This window comes from Dermacentor silvarum, chromosome 1 (genome assembly GCF_013339745.2).
Source record: "Dermacentor silvarum isolate Dsil-2018 chromosome 1, BIME_Dsil_1.4, whole genome shotgun sequence".
NCBI lineage: Eukaryota > Metazoa > Arthropoda > Arachnida > Ixodida > Ixodidae > Dermacentor > Dermacentor silvarum.
The window spans coordinates 416686254-416700628 of NC_051154.1; the positions used below are offsets into that span (position 1 = coordinate 416686254).

General features: G+C 44.0%; 1 long non-coding RNA gene across 1 annotated transcript; it reads left to right on the top strand.

Annotated features, from left to right (window-relative positions):
- Window positions 1–288: 288 nt before the first annotated feature.
- LOC119437600 (uncharacterized) lies at window positions 289–8301 on the top strand. The gene is made up of 4 exons (XR_007465212.1): window positions 289–390; window positions 1461–1529; window positions 5675–5755; window positions 8120–8301. It is a non-coding gene; the product is annotated as an uncharacterized LOC119437600 (long non-coding RNA).
- The last annotated feature ends 6074 nt before the right edge of the window (window positions 8302–14375 follow it).

The window sequence follows — 14375 nt, forward strand, 5'->3', positions numbered from 1 at the left end:
GGACTGGGAGACCCTGCTCCGCTCCGGAGACCCGGTCGTGCAGACCATTGCCACTGACCGGGCTGCCAGCGTTATGGACCGGACTAACATAAACGCTTGAGTGCCGTGGGGTCGTGCGGGGGCCCTGGAGCCTGCGTGCTCCAAACTCCCCAGTCTATATAATAAAGTTTTTATGATGATGATGATGATGTTGGCGGCGCCCTTCGCGTGCGCAGCAGGGCGATATGTTTTCACCAGTGGACACGAAAGGTGTGTTGCGAGGCCATTGCAATGCCCCGCAATGTGAGTGTGACGAATTTTGCCGTTCTGCGAACAACGTACCTGCTGCACCATTCCAGGCCGCTTGGTGCTCATACTGTGGGCACAGCCCAGTACAACATGCTCGAATTGGTGAGTGGCACTTCTGTTTTTTTTTTGTTTTTGTTTTCTATTTATGTGTCGTGAGGTTTACTGACGCGCGTATAGGTACTGACGCGCGCAGTACTACACAGTATGGCTAATGCAAAAAAAGAGGGTAGGTAAATGTAGCGCACTGTACACGACACAGGGCAAAGGGAATCCGTGTTTAGCACTATATTAAATGCCATGTACGTAAATTTTAGAGCGCTACTCATTCGAAGCGCGCACAGGTGCGCCTTGAAGAAATGTTTTGCAGGGTAAAGCCCAAACCGCATGAGAGCGATTTAATTCGTGCGCGACGGCGACGATCGACAGCTTCGAACGATGAAACGGGCCGTCGCGCGAACAGATCGCTTGGTTCTGGAAATATATAATTCGTCGCTCGTCGCCCGAAAGTGCTATGAGCGACTAGCCAATAGCGCGAAGCCGAAACAGGATGTACAGAACATCAGTCGAGTGCTACGAATTGTCGGACGGAACGAGCAAATGACTTTTTGATACGTGCAAGGATAAGAACCAAGTGCAAGACTTTTAGAAATATTTATGCTCCTATTTACAGTAAAACACAAATTAATGAAGCACGCATCACGCCAGTTTCGGCGCGTATTTGCTGCCCTCATACGGGTAGCACCGGGGAGACGTCGCTAAAAAGTAGTCGCTCGCATGCGGTACGTACTGTAGACGACGAGCGAACGCGACAGCCATCTCCATCGCGTCGCTTGTCGCAGTCGTCCGCAAGATCGTGTGCATGCGGTTTATACATAAATAATATAGTGCGTAATTTACACTAATTAGGCCCCAACCACGAGACACATAATTATTTGACTATATTTGACACGAAAAAACCTAGAGCGAGTTAACTTGTGTGTCAACGTTGTGGGTAGTCTTTCCTTTGCATTAGGTTTTTCCCGGAATGCATTACCAGTTGACAGCCTATCATATGATGCGTACTTTGTTGACATCACATTTGTCCTTAGTTTGCTCGTTTGTTTTACGACCTAATTATGAAATGCCGGCGTGTTACATTTTCAACATTTGACATAACCCTGTATGTTTTGTAGGGACAACCCAGGACGTGTATTTCTCAGCACCCAGTCAACTGCCAGAAGTGACTCATACACAGGCCGCCAGTAAGTGGACATCTGTTGGAATTTCACATTATGCAGTCGGCTGCTGGCTTGTACTGAGTTATTATTTTTTTAATGAGGTGGTGATGTCGCACTAACGTGCATTTTGACCACAAAGGTGCGATCTGGGGCCGTATTCTGAAACGTTCCACTTGGCGAAATTTCTTTTTCGCTTTCAGGCGCTCGATGATTGGCTGTTTTAGCAAAATTGGATGAGCTGATTGGCTGGTTGAGCCCAACGTCATTCAATTTTGCTCAACCAGCCAATCAGCGCGCACGTGAAAGCGCAAAAGAAGTATCGCAGAAGTGGAACGTTTCAGAATACGGCCCCATGTCTCACTCGTGTTCGTGAAGCATTTATATTAGGCAGAATTGTCGCCCAATGAGTCACGTATCAACGCTGTAACTCGCCAGTGCCGGCAAGTAGTTGTGAGAAACACACAATATATTATGCCGCTGTAAAATTATTTCATTAATTTGAAGGAAAGTTTTGCAGCGGCAAAGAAAGGCTGCTATTCCTGGTAAACAAGTCTTTTTGTCACAAGTTATTTAACGAAACTGTGGATGTGTGACATTCGTGACGTATGAATGGATTTAATGAATAAATTTTGCGACTTAATTATGAAATGCCGGCCTATGTACATTTTCAACATTTCACATAACCCTGTATGTTTTGTAGGGTCAACCCAGGACATGGGTTTCTCAGCACCCAGTCATAAGTAACTCAACCACAGGCCACCAGTAAGTGGACATCAGTTGCAATTTCACATTATGCTGTCGGCTGCGGGCTTGTACTGAGTTTTTTTTATGAGGTGGTGATGTCGTACTAACGTGTATTTTGACCACAAAGTTGCGATCATGTTTCACAGAGGTATATATGGTTGCCATTAACTGCGAGGGACGTGTGCTCGTGTTCGTGAAGAGTTTGTATTAGGCAGTAGTGTTGCCCAATGAGTCATGTATCAACACTCTTAACTCGCCACTTCCGGTAAGTAGTTGCGAGAAACACGATATATTATGACGCTGTAAAGTTATGTCATTAATATGAAGGAACGTTTTGCAGCAGGAAAAAGGGTTGCTATTCCAGGTAAACATGTCTTTTTCTCACAAGTTATTTAACCAAACCGTGGGTGTGTGAAATTCGTGACATATGAATAATTTTAATTCTGCCTTTAGTAATGCTTCTAAAAGAGACTATAAATGGCATATGACTACCTCTCCAATAAGCAGATCATACATATACAGTCATAAGTGGTAGTTCCATGCAGTGTCGCACTCTATATAATGTCACGTAGTAGTGACGATGAAGCAAACAGTCGTAAAACTGGGAATGACGAAACTGATTCTTTATTGGGCGAACCTGTGCCCACAAAAGCAAGTTACACTTGAAGCACAACGATAGCGGCGAACACAGTCGGCGATCGTCGGAATCTGATCAGCGGCGAAACGCGTCGGCTTATATACCTGAGTCATCGAAGGTTCCAGATTAATCCCTGATGCGCGCGGTTCTTCCAGAAAGTTCTAGACAATTCGCGTTGGTCATACAATCAGATAACATAAGCGTCGGTGAAAACAGGCAACGGAAAGAAGCATCTATAACGTTCTAGAAACTTCCTATACAGGCGCGTCCTGCGCCGAGCGATAACGTTTAACATTTGTTAGCCGGTAGAAAGCGGCCACCGGTGAAAGATAAAGATGTATACGTGTCAATACCCTCCCCTTAAAAAACATCGTCCCGATGCTACAAGCACGAAAGCGAAAACAAAACAATGCGTTATAAACAACAAAAAAAACAATAACAAAGTAACAAAGTACCTAATGTCGTCAGCGGGCGTAGAAAGGTTTAAGACGCACCACATGGATGACTTCAGGTCGTGCCCGGCGCCGCTGTGATTGCGAAATGCCGTCTGGCACGACCTCATAGTCCAGTGCGCCAATACGTCGGATTATCTTATATGGTCCGAAATAGCGACGCAACAGTTTCTCGCTAAGTCCTCGTCGGCGTATCGGAGTCCAGACCCAAACACGGTCGCCGGGCTGGTACTCGAAGTTGCGTCGTCGAAGATTGTAGTGTCGGCTGTCGGTCCTCTGCTGGTTCTTGATGCGCAAGCGGGCGAGCTGTCGACCTTCTTCGGCACGCTGCAAATAGGTGGCAACGTCGAGATTTTCTTCGTCGGTGACGTCCGGTAGCATGGCGTCAAGCGTCGTTGCCGGGTTCCTTCCGTAGACCAGGTTGAACGGCGCCATGTGCGTCGTTTCTTGCATGGCCGTGTTGTATGCGAAGGTCACGTACGGAAGGATGGCATCCCACGTCTTGTGTTCGACGTCGACGTACATTGCCAGCATGTCGGCGATGGTCTTATTTAGGCGCTCGGTGAGGCCATTCGTCTGCGGGTGGTAGGCGGTGGTGCGGCGATGGCTTGTCTGGCTGTATCGCAGGATGGCTTGAGTTAGTTCAGCCGTGAATGCCGTACCTCTGTCGGTGATGACGCGGTGCTTGGCGACAGGGGTTTGTGGAACTTTTGACGACGACGAGAAGCAGTCCTTGTATTGCAGGAGCAGAGCTTTTAGTTGTTCTTTCTTATGCCTGGGAAGGTTCTGATTGACGTCGAAAGTTGGCTCAGGTATTATAGTCGTCGTTGCAGGTGCACTGGAATCCGTGAAGGCGAAAGCACTGCTGGCTTGTACTATTTCGTCGATGTAGGCGACCGTGGTGCCTTTGTTAATGTGCTTGTATTCAGGGCTGAAGTTCGTGAGCATCACCCTTGCTTTCCCTGCACGTAGCTCAGCTATGCCTCTAGCGACGCAAATTTCACGGTCGAGCAGTAGGTGATGATCGCCCTCGATGATGCCCTCCATGTCTGCAGGCACTTCGGTACCGACGGAAATCATTACGCTGGAGCGAGGCGGAATGGTGACTTGTTCTTCAAGCACATTCAAGGCATGGTAACTTATGCTTGTATCCGGTGGTAGCGCGTTGTGCGTTGAAAGCGTTATCGACCTGGATCTTAAGTCGATGACTGCACCGTATTGGTTTAGAAAGTCCATGCCTAGGATGACATCCCTGGAGCAGTGCTGCAGGATTACGAAGCTCGCCGGGTAAGTGCGGTTGTTTACCGTGACTCGGGCTGTGCAGATTCCAGCCGGCGTTATTAGGTGGCCTCCAGCTGTCCGGATATCAGATCCTTTCCAGGCCGTCTTCACCAGATGTCACGTAGTAGTGACGATGAAGCAAACAGTCGTAAAACTGGGAATGACGAAACTGATTCTTTATTGGGCGAACCTGTGCCCACAAAAGCAAGTTACACTTGAAGCACAACGATAGCGGCGAACACAGTCGGCGATCGTCGGAATCTGATCAGCGGCGAAACGCGTCGGCTTATATACCTGAGTCATCGAAGGTTCCAGATTAATCCCTGATGCGCGCGGTTCTTCCAGAAAGTTCTAGACAATTCGCGTTGGTCATACAATCAGATAACATAAGCGTCGGTGAAAACAGGCAACGGAAAGAAGCATCTATAACGTTCTAGAAACTTCCTATACAGGCGCGTCCTGCGCCGAGCGATAACGTTTAACATTTGTTAGCCGGTAGAAAGCGGCCACCGGTGAAAGATAAAGATGTATACGTGTCAATAACCTTTCCGGTCAGCAGCATTCAAACTGGTGACTGTGTTTTCAGAAGGAGAAGTGCACATGGCACTGCATATGTGTGAACTTGGTTTTCTTTGTATGTGTTGGCTCACTGACACAAACAGTGCAAAAATCAGTTGTACCATGAGGCTGACGACGACTTCTGCTGCTAGAAATGCTGCACTTCATATTTTCTAGTACTGCATGACATTTAAAGCAAAGCTAGCACATCAAATGATCAAGAAAACTAATAGCTGTTAACGCTGTTTTCCTCAAAGAAAGCTTGTCCTTTATGGACTGTGGTAATCTGCGAGCTCTCCACTGATGTTTCAGTAGTATTATCCCTTAGTGTGTGAGAGGTAAGTGGCAGTTAATCATGTTAGTGTTTAAATGGTGTTTAATTATGTGCATTTGTTCCAACAAAGTTGTCTAGATTACTTTATTGTGCAGTGTACAGCTTACGAAAGTGTCAGCAACTACTGAGTTATTAACATGCATATGCATTCATCTCTATGCAGGTGGCACTCAGCTGTACCACTGCACTGCTGCTGAAATTGCCAGCACCAGCGGCTTTGTAACAGCTGTTTCACAGCATCTCGGTACGTGCTAATGTACAGTTATGTTATGATGGGCTAATATTATGGACCACTGCTATTCTGTATTGTGACAGATCCACATGATGAATGATGTAATGGGTACCGTAGAAACCTTTGATTGTTCCTCTACTATGCTACATAAAAAGGCTCTCCTTTTCGTCACTGGAGCAGGATAGAAGAGCATGCAGGCACTCCTGAATGTACATATATTCCAAACATGAGAGAGACAATATATATATATATATGTATATATATATATATATATATATATATATATATATTCATACAAATAAAGTAAAGGCAGGGACATTACATCTTGCATTTTGAATTGATTTGTGCAGCGCAAAAATACAACGCAGACCACAGAGAAGCACACATGTTAACAGATTTGATACATCAGGTGTGCTCCTTTACACAAGAAGGGAGGGGAAAGGGGAGAAAGTCAGAAAAAAAAGTGGAGACGAACAGAAAGCAATCGTGCCAAAAAGCATGAAAATCATCGTGCAGCCAGGATCACCAGCAGGACATCTAAAAAGCGCAGTGATAAAATTACATACAGGGCAACCTTAAGTATTGTTTGTTTCAATCAACCCAGATCACTGCAGCCATTACTGCAATCAAGTTGTTTCCTTATGTCATAAAGGAAGTGATGTGGCCCCAAAAATATTTAGAGCTAAAGGATCATCTTCTATGCTAGCCTCTTCGCTCGCTTTTTTGTCATATTGTTATCAGCTGCTTATGTAAGGGACAAAAAGTAAGAGTATGAGCTGTTTCCTGGTTCCCCATTCCATGCAACATGTCTTTGTGACTATACATGTGCATGCAGATGATCCGTAGATGAAAAATATTTAGTAGAATCTCGTTACAAGAGACACTTGGTTGTAAGAGACATTTGAAAATGGTTTGGATGGTTTTGCATTGTTTGCCACGGTTAACAGCATTGCATGCAAGAGATACCTTTGTTATTAAGGGTGACTTTTCAAGTATTCTTCACTATTTCGAAGCGACACAACCCAGACACATTCACTTCGTGCACCTCGTGTGCTCAGAAGGACTTAAAGATCATGCAATCCTCACACAAGTCAATTGCACATGTCGCCTTAAACATGAAATATAAAAGGAGGACAACGAGGACAGTGCAGCGCAGAAAGTGTCGGCAGTTGAAGCGGACGAGCATCAAAGAGTACCTTAAAGGTATTGCGAGCAAGAAGGAGGCTTGCAAAGTGGAGTGTGTAAACTCCAGAAATTGGGAAGGAAGCTAATACAATCTGCAGTCACCAAAAGAAGAGTGCTGTGAACATATTCTTTAAAGGGCCCCTAAACCACCCAGAGGTCGAAATTTAGTTGCGGTGTCGCAGTTGTACACGATACGGCAACGAACACGTAGCCACGAGAATTTTTTCACACCGGTGCAGTAATAGCAGAGTGTGATGATCGAAAAATAGTCCCCGCTCATTTCACTTTATCATCTGGTACGCGCCGTCTGCACGGTATCGTCTTTTCCTCGCCCAGTACACCTCCAAATGTAATGTGACAGGCCATCGCCAATGAATGCGCTCTGTTGCTGCTGTGCCGGCCTGTCGTCCTGCTAGGGGTCCTGCTAATGACCTCGCCAATATAGTGGAATCGTATGGTGACTGGCTGTGTTGAAGAGCCTCATCGGGAGACCCTTCTGTCGGTGTTTCTGTTCTTTGTCCCCACTGGCTGCCCACAATGGCACGGTGAGCAATGCGACGAGGAAGAGGGAGCGCGTGTTTTGCTTGCAGACCTTGCCGGCAGTCGTACACTGTCGTTCGACTAATCCACAGCACCAGAAACCGGTGACATTACCAGAGACAGCCTGGTGACGTCAGGACGAAGTGGGGGAGGGGGGAGGTGCAGGAAAAGTCCGGAGAGGCGCACGGGGTGGTTTTCTTCATTTTGTGGCGCTCCCGCTGTGCATAGCACTGCCCCCGCGTTTGGCATTGTTGATCGTGACGGCGTTCTGATTTCAATGCGTGTGTTTACTTGAAATGTTTAAGAAATATCGAGAGGTGGTTTAGGGGCCGTTTAAGCCACCCTGAGCAATTATTCCTTGAGATATATCTAAACATACTTTAGTGATGATGCATAATAAAGTGATCTAGTTTAGCTCCTCATTGTTTTTAAAATTTTTGGTTTCAAGATGCATGTTTCCCGTGCCCTTTGAGTATCTCTTCTGATGAGGTTTTACTGTAATGAACACACACCATTGTGTAACTCCTGCTGCAAGTATTATTCATTAAGCCTGGTCACTGATGTGCAAAGGTTGTGATTAGGTTTTGATGTCCGTATTTTTGAGAGCTATGTTTATTAATTCAGGCTGTTCTTATTGATCCTTCGATGCAGGAGACAATGGCTACGAAATTATTGGCCCTGATGACGAGAGCCCTCAAGGGGCAAACGACATCTCTGTTGCAGAAGTGAGCCCGATACCACCTTAAGTTACCATAACAGATGACACGGCTGCAATAGATACATAGACTGCCGTGTCTACTGCAGCTGCAACAGTGTACGAGGTAAGCAGCAGCACGTCAGCATCAGCAGTAGTGTGAGAAGGAACCGAACCAGGCCTGGTAGGGCAACATGTGTGCTACCACTGTGACTTTTTTTGTAGTGCATACACCTCATCTGCTCAACATACGAAAGCTTTTCACCACGACTGCGAGCCAGTGTTCTTGTGCAGCGAGAGCAAGACTATGTCTGGTGTTATAACACAGTATAAGCATGTATAACACAATATTGAAACCTATTACAGTTGTTGCCTCCCCGACCAGCCCACATAGCGACAACAATGTGGAACGCCTGGTGGGACACACCTCTCCCCCATTAGAAGATAGTAGAGAGACTGTCAGTGTGGTTTCTAGATTAACTGGTCATTGTAGCCGACTAGAAGGACAACACAGGTGTCATAAGATTGTTGTTGATGTTGTTGGTGAAGAGGTAAAAAAGATGTTTGTTGCAGCTGAAGCATTGATATTGAGCAAATGAAAAGTGACCGCCTGAGAAAGCTACACTATCGAAATTTGGGTATCTATATGCCGCCAACTCTGGTAAAGCTCACAGGGAATGTAAAGACTTATGTTGTAAAGTTAGTAAACCTCATTCAAAATGTGCTAAGGTACCCAAACATTGTTGACTATGTAAGTGAGCCCTGCAGAATGCAGACTGACTCTGTACTTCGTGACTTCTGGGATAGAACAAGGGTTCATTCGCATCCCATTTTTAACATACACAAGAAAATGTTGTTCTTTTCAACCTGTATTATGATGACATAGAACTTGCTAAGCCGATGGGTACCAAAAGAGGCAAATTGGGCAAGCTCAGTGTATTTTATTGAACAATACTAAACCTGCCACCTTCTCAGCGTTCTAAACTGTCTAGCATCTTTTTGATGCGGGTCGGTCACACAGCTGACCTGAAGAAGCATAATGTCCAGTAAAATTTTTTTGAAGATTTCATTCAAGTGTTAAGAGCCAACGAAGGAATCATCTTTGATACAGACAGAGGCCGTGAAAGGTTTTTTGGTGCTGTGATGACCGTTACAGGACATTCTTTAGCTGCCCACTCCTTAGCAGGTTTAAAGAATCTTTTGGCCCGACTGCATTTCAATCCTGTTGAACTTGCCTTGAACCGTCATATAGTTATGCGCAACATGTTCGACATGGAGTATGTAACCTGAGATCGGAGAGTGAAATCAAGTTGCAAATGCAGGAACTGAAACAAATAGCATCAGTTTCAAATAGGAAGCAGCTTTTCAAAGAATTTGTGATCAACGGAGAATCAGGGCTGACCTCATTTCCTTTTTTTTGTTGACAAAAGATATTTTGTATCACCCGATGCATATCCTGCGACCACTCCATGTGACCACTTTCCATGTTATTCTGCATGATACAGCTCAACCTCCAGAAACGAGACCACAACTTGTCTGTAAAAAGCTTTCACAAAAATTATTCATAACACTATTAACACAGCAGTATTTTTTGTGGGGTTTGAGGTTTCCGGACGTTCACTAATGCAAAAAGTGAAAAAGAACAAGTTTCGTACTTACTTCTCTTTAACAAGTGCCAGGGAGACACCACTTTTGTAGTCATTCATCTTCATCACACTATCAAGTTTCTAAACGCCTTTTATAATTATTATTACCAGTTACTTATATCTGAGTGCATTGTATGCATGTAGCAGGTGTAAAATCAGGTCAGTTTGATCAGATGCCTTATCTGGAAGAGAGCCCTATAATAAAGAAATTTGAATTAAAATAGGTACGTTAGACACAATATCTCAGCACTTTATTGCGTGTGGTTTAAGCATTGCTCAATACTTTTGTGGATAGCAGTTTCAACTGGCACAGCACTGTGCTTTGCCACAGTCACATGTGTCTTCAAAGTGGTGTTTACCTGTTGTGTTGGTCTCTTAGTGTAGGCACAGAGCAAGGTTTTTTTGCATTCACGTGTTTGTACTATGTTTATATAAGGCAGTTACAAAATATGTGTCACTATAACGACCTGTTCTTTTGAGCTTACACGTGCAAATAATGGTGCCCAGATGGCCGCACTTCTATGTAGGTGCACCGCTAGCTTCGTGTATGTTCTCATGTTTGTATAAAGCTTATATAAGCCAGTTACGGAATGTATGTAACTAAGCTCTGTGATATTCTTCAAAGAACTGCTTGGTTGGTTTTACACTTTTGAATTAGTACTGAGGCGGTAGTATTTACATGTAGGCCCACTGCAAGCGTTCTGTGTGTTCCCGTGTTTGTATTATGCTTTTACAACGGAGTTGCAGCATGTACGTCACTAAGCGCTGTGATATTTTTTAAAGAACTGCTTTGTTGGTTTTACACCTGTGAGTAAGAGAACTCAGGTGGCACTGTGTAATCATGTGTAGGTACACAGAGACCATTTGTGTACATTGTGCTCATGTAAAGCAGTTACAAAGTGTATGTCACTAATCATTGTGATTTTTGTTGAACAATTACTGTGATCGTTTTACACCTGTGAATAATAGTGGTCAGGAGACAGTACTTCTGATGTATAGTTGAATTTATACAGTGCCAAGACATGGGCTTTATACGTACCAAAAGAAATGCATGTCATTATATTGTTGTGATGATTATACTGTTCGGATTTTATTAAACTGTGATAAAATTGTTTCTTGTGTCAATTGAGGTATGGCAATTTATCACGCAACCAAACCGAGGACCTGAACGTGTGCATACAAATAAACAGCTAATTTAAGAGTATACTGCTCATATTCTGCTAAACCACTTTAACAAATCTTGTAATACAATGCTGGACGAATGACAGAGCTGACTGGGATGTACAGAAAGATTTCTTCACTGGCTGAAGGACTGCCTCACACTGGAGTTGGTAATGTTGCATATATGGGAGTAAAACAGAAAGCGCACTTGTATTAAAAATGTGACAGTCACTGCAGAAACATAACGCAGACGAGCAGATGTGGCACTTTTATTTCAGGGCTCTCCATGCCTACTACTGCATTTCTAGTCTTCCTGTGCTCTGCGTATAAGTCCCTGCTCAGCCAAGCTTTCTACTTCATGACAGTTGTTCTACAGGGTTCGTAGAAATATTGAAGGAAAAAATTCAATGGCTTTCAAGTACTTTCGGGGCCCCAACATATTAGCTTGAAGGACCTCATGCATGTGTTTAGTAGCTTGGACAGGCAATAACTTAACTTGTTCAACAACGACATCGTTAATTATAATGTAAACAAAAAAAAACAAATAGCATTTCACTGATTTCAAACATTTGAAACTGTTAATTTGCCTTTCACCGCCCATCCCTAACGCACACACAAGGAGGCATTTCAAGAAAGTGGTTGACGTTTTTCTGAAATAGCACAATTAATGCAACATTTGCAGTTTTTGAATATTGTTTGATTTCATAGTGTATGTGATGTCATTTCTTGGCTCAACTTTTCACCATCAAGTAAGCAATAGTCATTTCTAGTTTCTTTTTATTGTGTCTGTAGCTCTCGATTTACTCTTCAACACGGCTTCTCTTCGAATGCCTCTCCTGTTGAGCTTTTTGCTTCTTCTGTTTCTCCATGTACACTAGGTACTGGTTCCATGCGCCTAAAACTTGTATACGCAGGTCCTCTGTATTTCAGGTTTAAGGATTTCACATTCCTTCTATTAGCTCCACAGACAAATTCTCTGTGACGCACGAGAGTGTGTCACAGAAATTTTAAAAAATGCTTGGCAATGTCTCCTAAATCTAGTCAAGTGTACAAATTTAAGGACTTGCCTTTACTTCAAAAATTCAAGGGCCTTCAATGCCTTGAAAATGGCATTTTAGAAATAAAGGGTTTTCAAAGATTGCTACAAACCCAGGATTCTAGCACCTAAATAATTTCACAAGCTTATTTTGGCAAGGAATTCAGAAATTCATGCTTTTTAACTAACACTGCAATATCTGTACATGGAAGCTACGAGAGCGCAACCATTTTGGGGTAAAGAAAAATACTGAAAGCCTTCAATACCACTTTTTTTTTCTATGGAGCTTCGTCTTGCCTAGTTCAAATGTGCCTGGTTTTGGTGGGTGTTTCTGGAACATTTTCTGTGAGAAGCAGATGACGAAACGTGCACAATTCGGAGCAATGCACTGTGCTATTGACACTGAGAGGAAACGGAGAAAAGGAAGTTAACCCCCCCATGCCCCGAAACTTACGTGCACCTTGCTGTGGTGTGCATGTATCGCGGAAGAAGAAACAGCGCAAACACAAGGACGACGAAAAAGCATGAACCACACCAGCGCTTTGTGGTGTGGTTCATGTTTTTTCGTCGTCCTTGTTTTGCGCTATTTCTTCTTTCACAATGCTCATCCAACTAGCCGGCAAGTCCATCCTGTGCATGTATGTTGCACACGCGCATGAGTGCAGATGGCCTTAGAGCGAGCGCTGCCACAGTACACAAGCAGTGCACGCACAACAAGTGGACACATTAGTAATTTAAACATGCGTGCCGATGCATGTGACGCGGCTATCGGCATACGCAGTCTTCAATTGCTGGAATGCATGCGCTCCAAAATGCTAACGACCCGCTGCTAATTCAGGACAACAGCTTACAGCGGAATGAACCAAACTGTAAACCAATTGACTTGAAAAGAACGCATTCATGGTATAGTGTGAGGTACGTCGAAATGGCTTCGTGACACTGGTACAGGCGTCGCAGTTGACCATATACGAATGAAACTGCTTACTTAATGGGATCCGTTTACGCAAACTAACATCAAAAAGCTCGAACGGGTGCAGAGAAAGGCAGTTCGCTTCATTTATAATAACTTCTCCCGTACCTCAGTAACAGAACTCCTAAAACAAGCCAACTTGCCTGCACTAACAGAGCGCAATCGAGTTTCCCGACTAAAATTCTTCTATCAGCTTGTAAATGGACACTACAACATTAACATCACTGATATAATTACATTTTCTTCCGGGTATGCCACAAGACAAAGGCATCAACTAACAGTGACACCATTCCGCGTAAAAAATAATTGTTTTAAATATTCCTTTTTTCCTAGGACTGTGATAGAATGGAATAATTTGACTAATATAAAAGTTACTCAGCCTTCGTTGTCTTTATTTGCTGCTAACATCTGCTGATTATGCCTCAAGATCAAATGTGACCTCATTCATTTCTTTTTGCCACTTTTATTTAAACCGATGTTGTTTGTATAGCCAATGTACTACGTATTGCTTTGTTTTGTTGCCTGCATTTGTACGCTGATATATTGTACTTCCACCCTGCTAAAATCCCTTTGGGGATTGCAGTATCTGTAAAAATAATAAAAATAAAACTGCGCAAAAAATAAAAAATCCTCACAAGTACACACTCGAATTAAATTCACATACGTGGATGGTTGGCGCTATACTTTATATCGGCGTATTTCCGGAGAAGATATAATACATGGATTGGAGAAGCACTCGATCGTGAGCAGAACGGCACATCTGTTATTTTCCAGCCGTGACGACAAGCCGTGAAGAACAGTTCTCACGTTGTCGTCTAAGTCGTCGACGTTGTCTTCCTTCGATCGTTAGTCGTAGTGTCACGTAGTTGTGGCGGTGAAGAAAACAGTCGTAAAACTGTGTATGACGAAACTGATTGTTTATTGGGCGAACCTGTGCCCAAAAAAGCAAGCTACACTCGTAGCACAACGAAAGCGGCGAACACAGTCGGCGAACGTCGAAATCTGATCAGCGGCGAAACGCGTCGGCTTTTATAAATGAGTGATCGAAGGTTCCAGAGTAATCCCTGGTGCCCGCGTGTCTTCCAGAAATTACTAGACAATTCGCGTCGCTCATACAATCAGATTACATGAGCGTCGGTGATAACAGACAACGGATAGAAGCATCGATAACGTTCCAGAAACTTCCCGATATACGTGCAGGCGCGTCCTGTGCCTAGCGATAACGTTTAACATTTGTTAGCCGGTGAAAAACGGTAACCGGTGAAAGATAAAGATGTACACGTGCCAGCAGCAAGGAACACAGATGATGCAAATGCAAACATATTCCGATACTCAACAGCACAGCACTGCAGAGAAACGCCACCCACCGCCGCCGATTCCTGAAATACATTTGGTAGCTA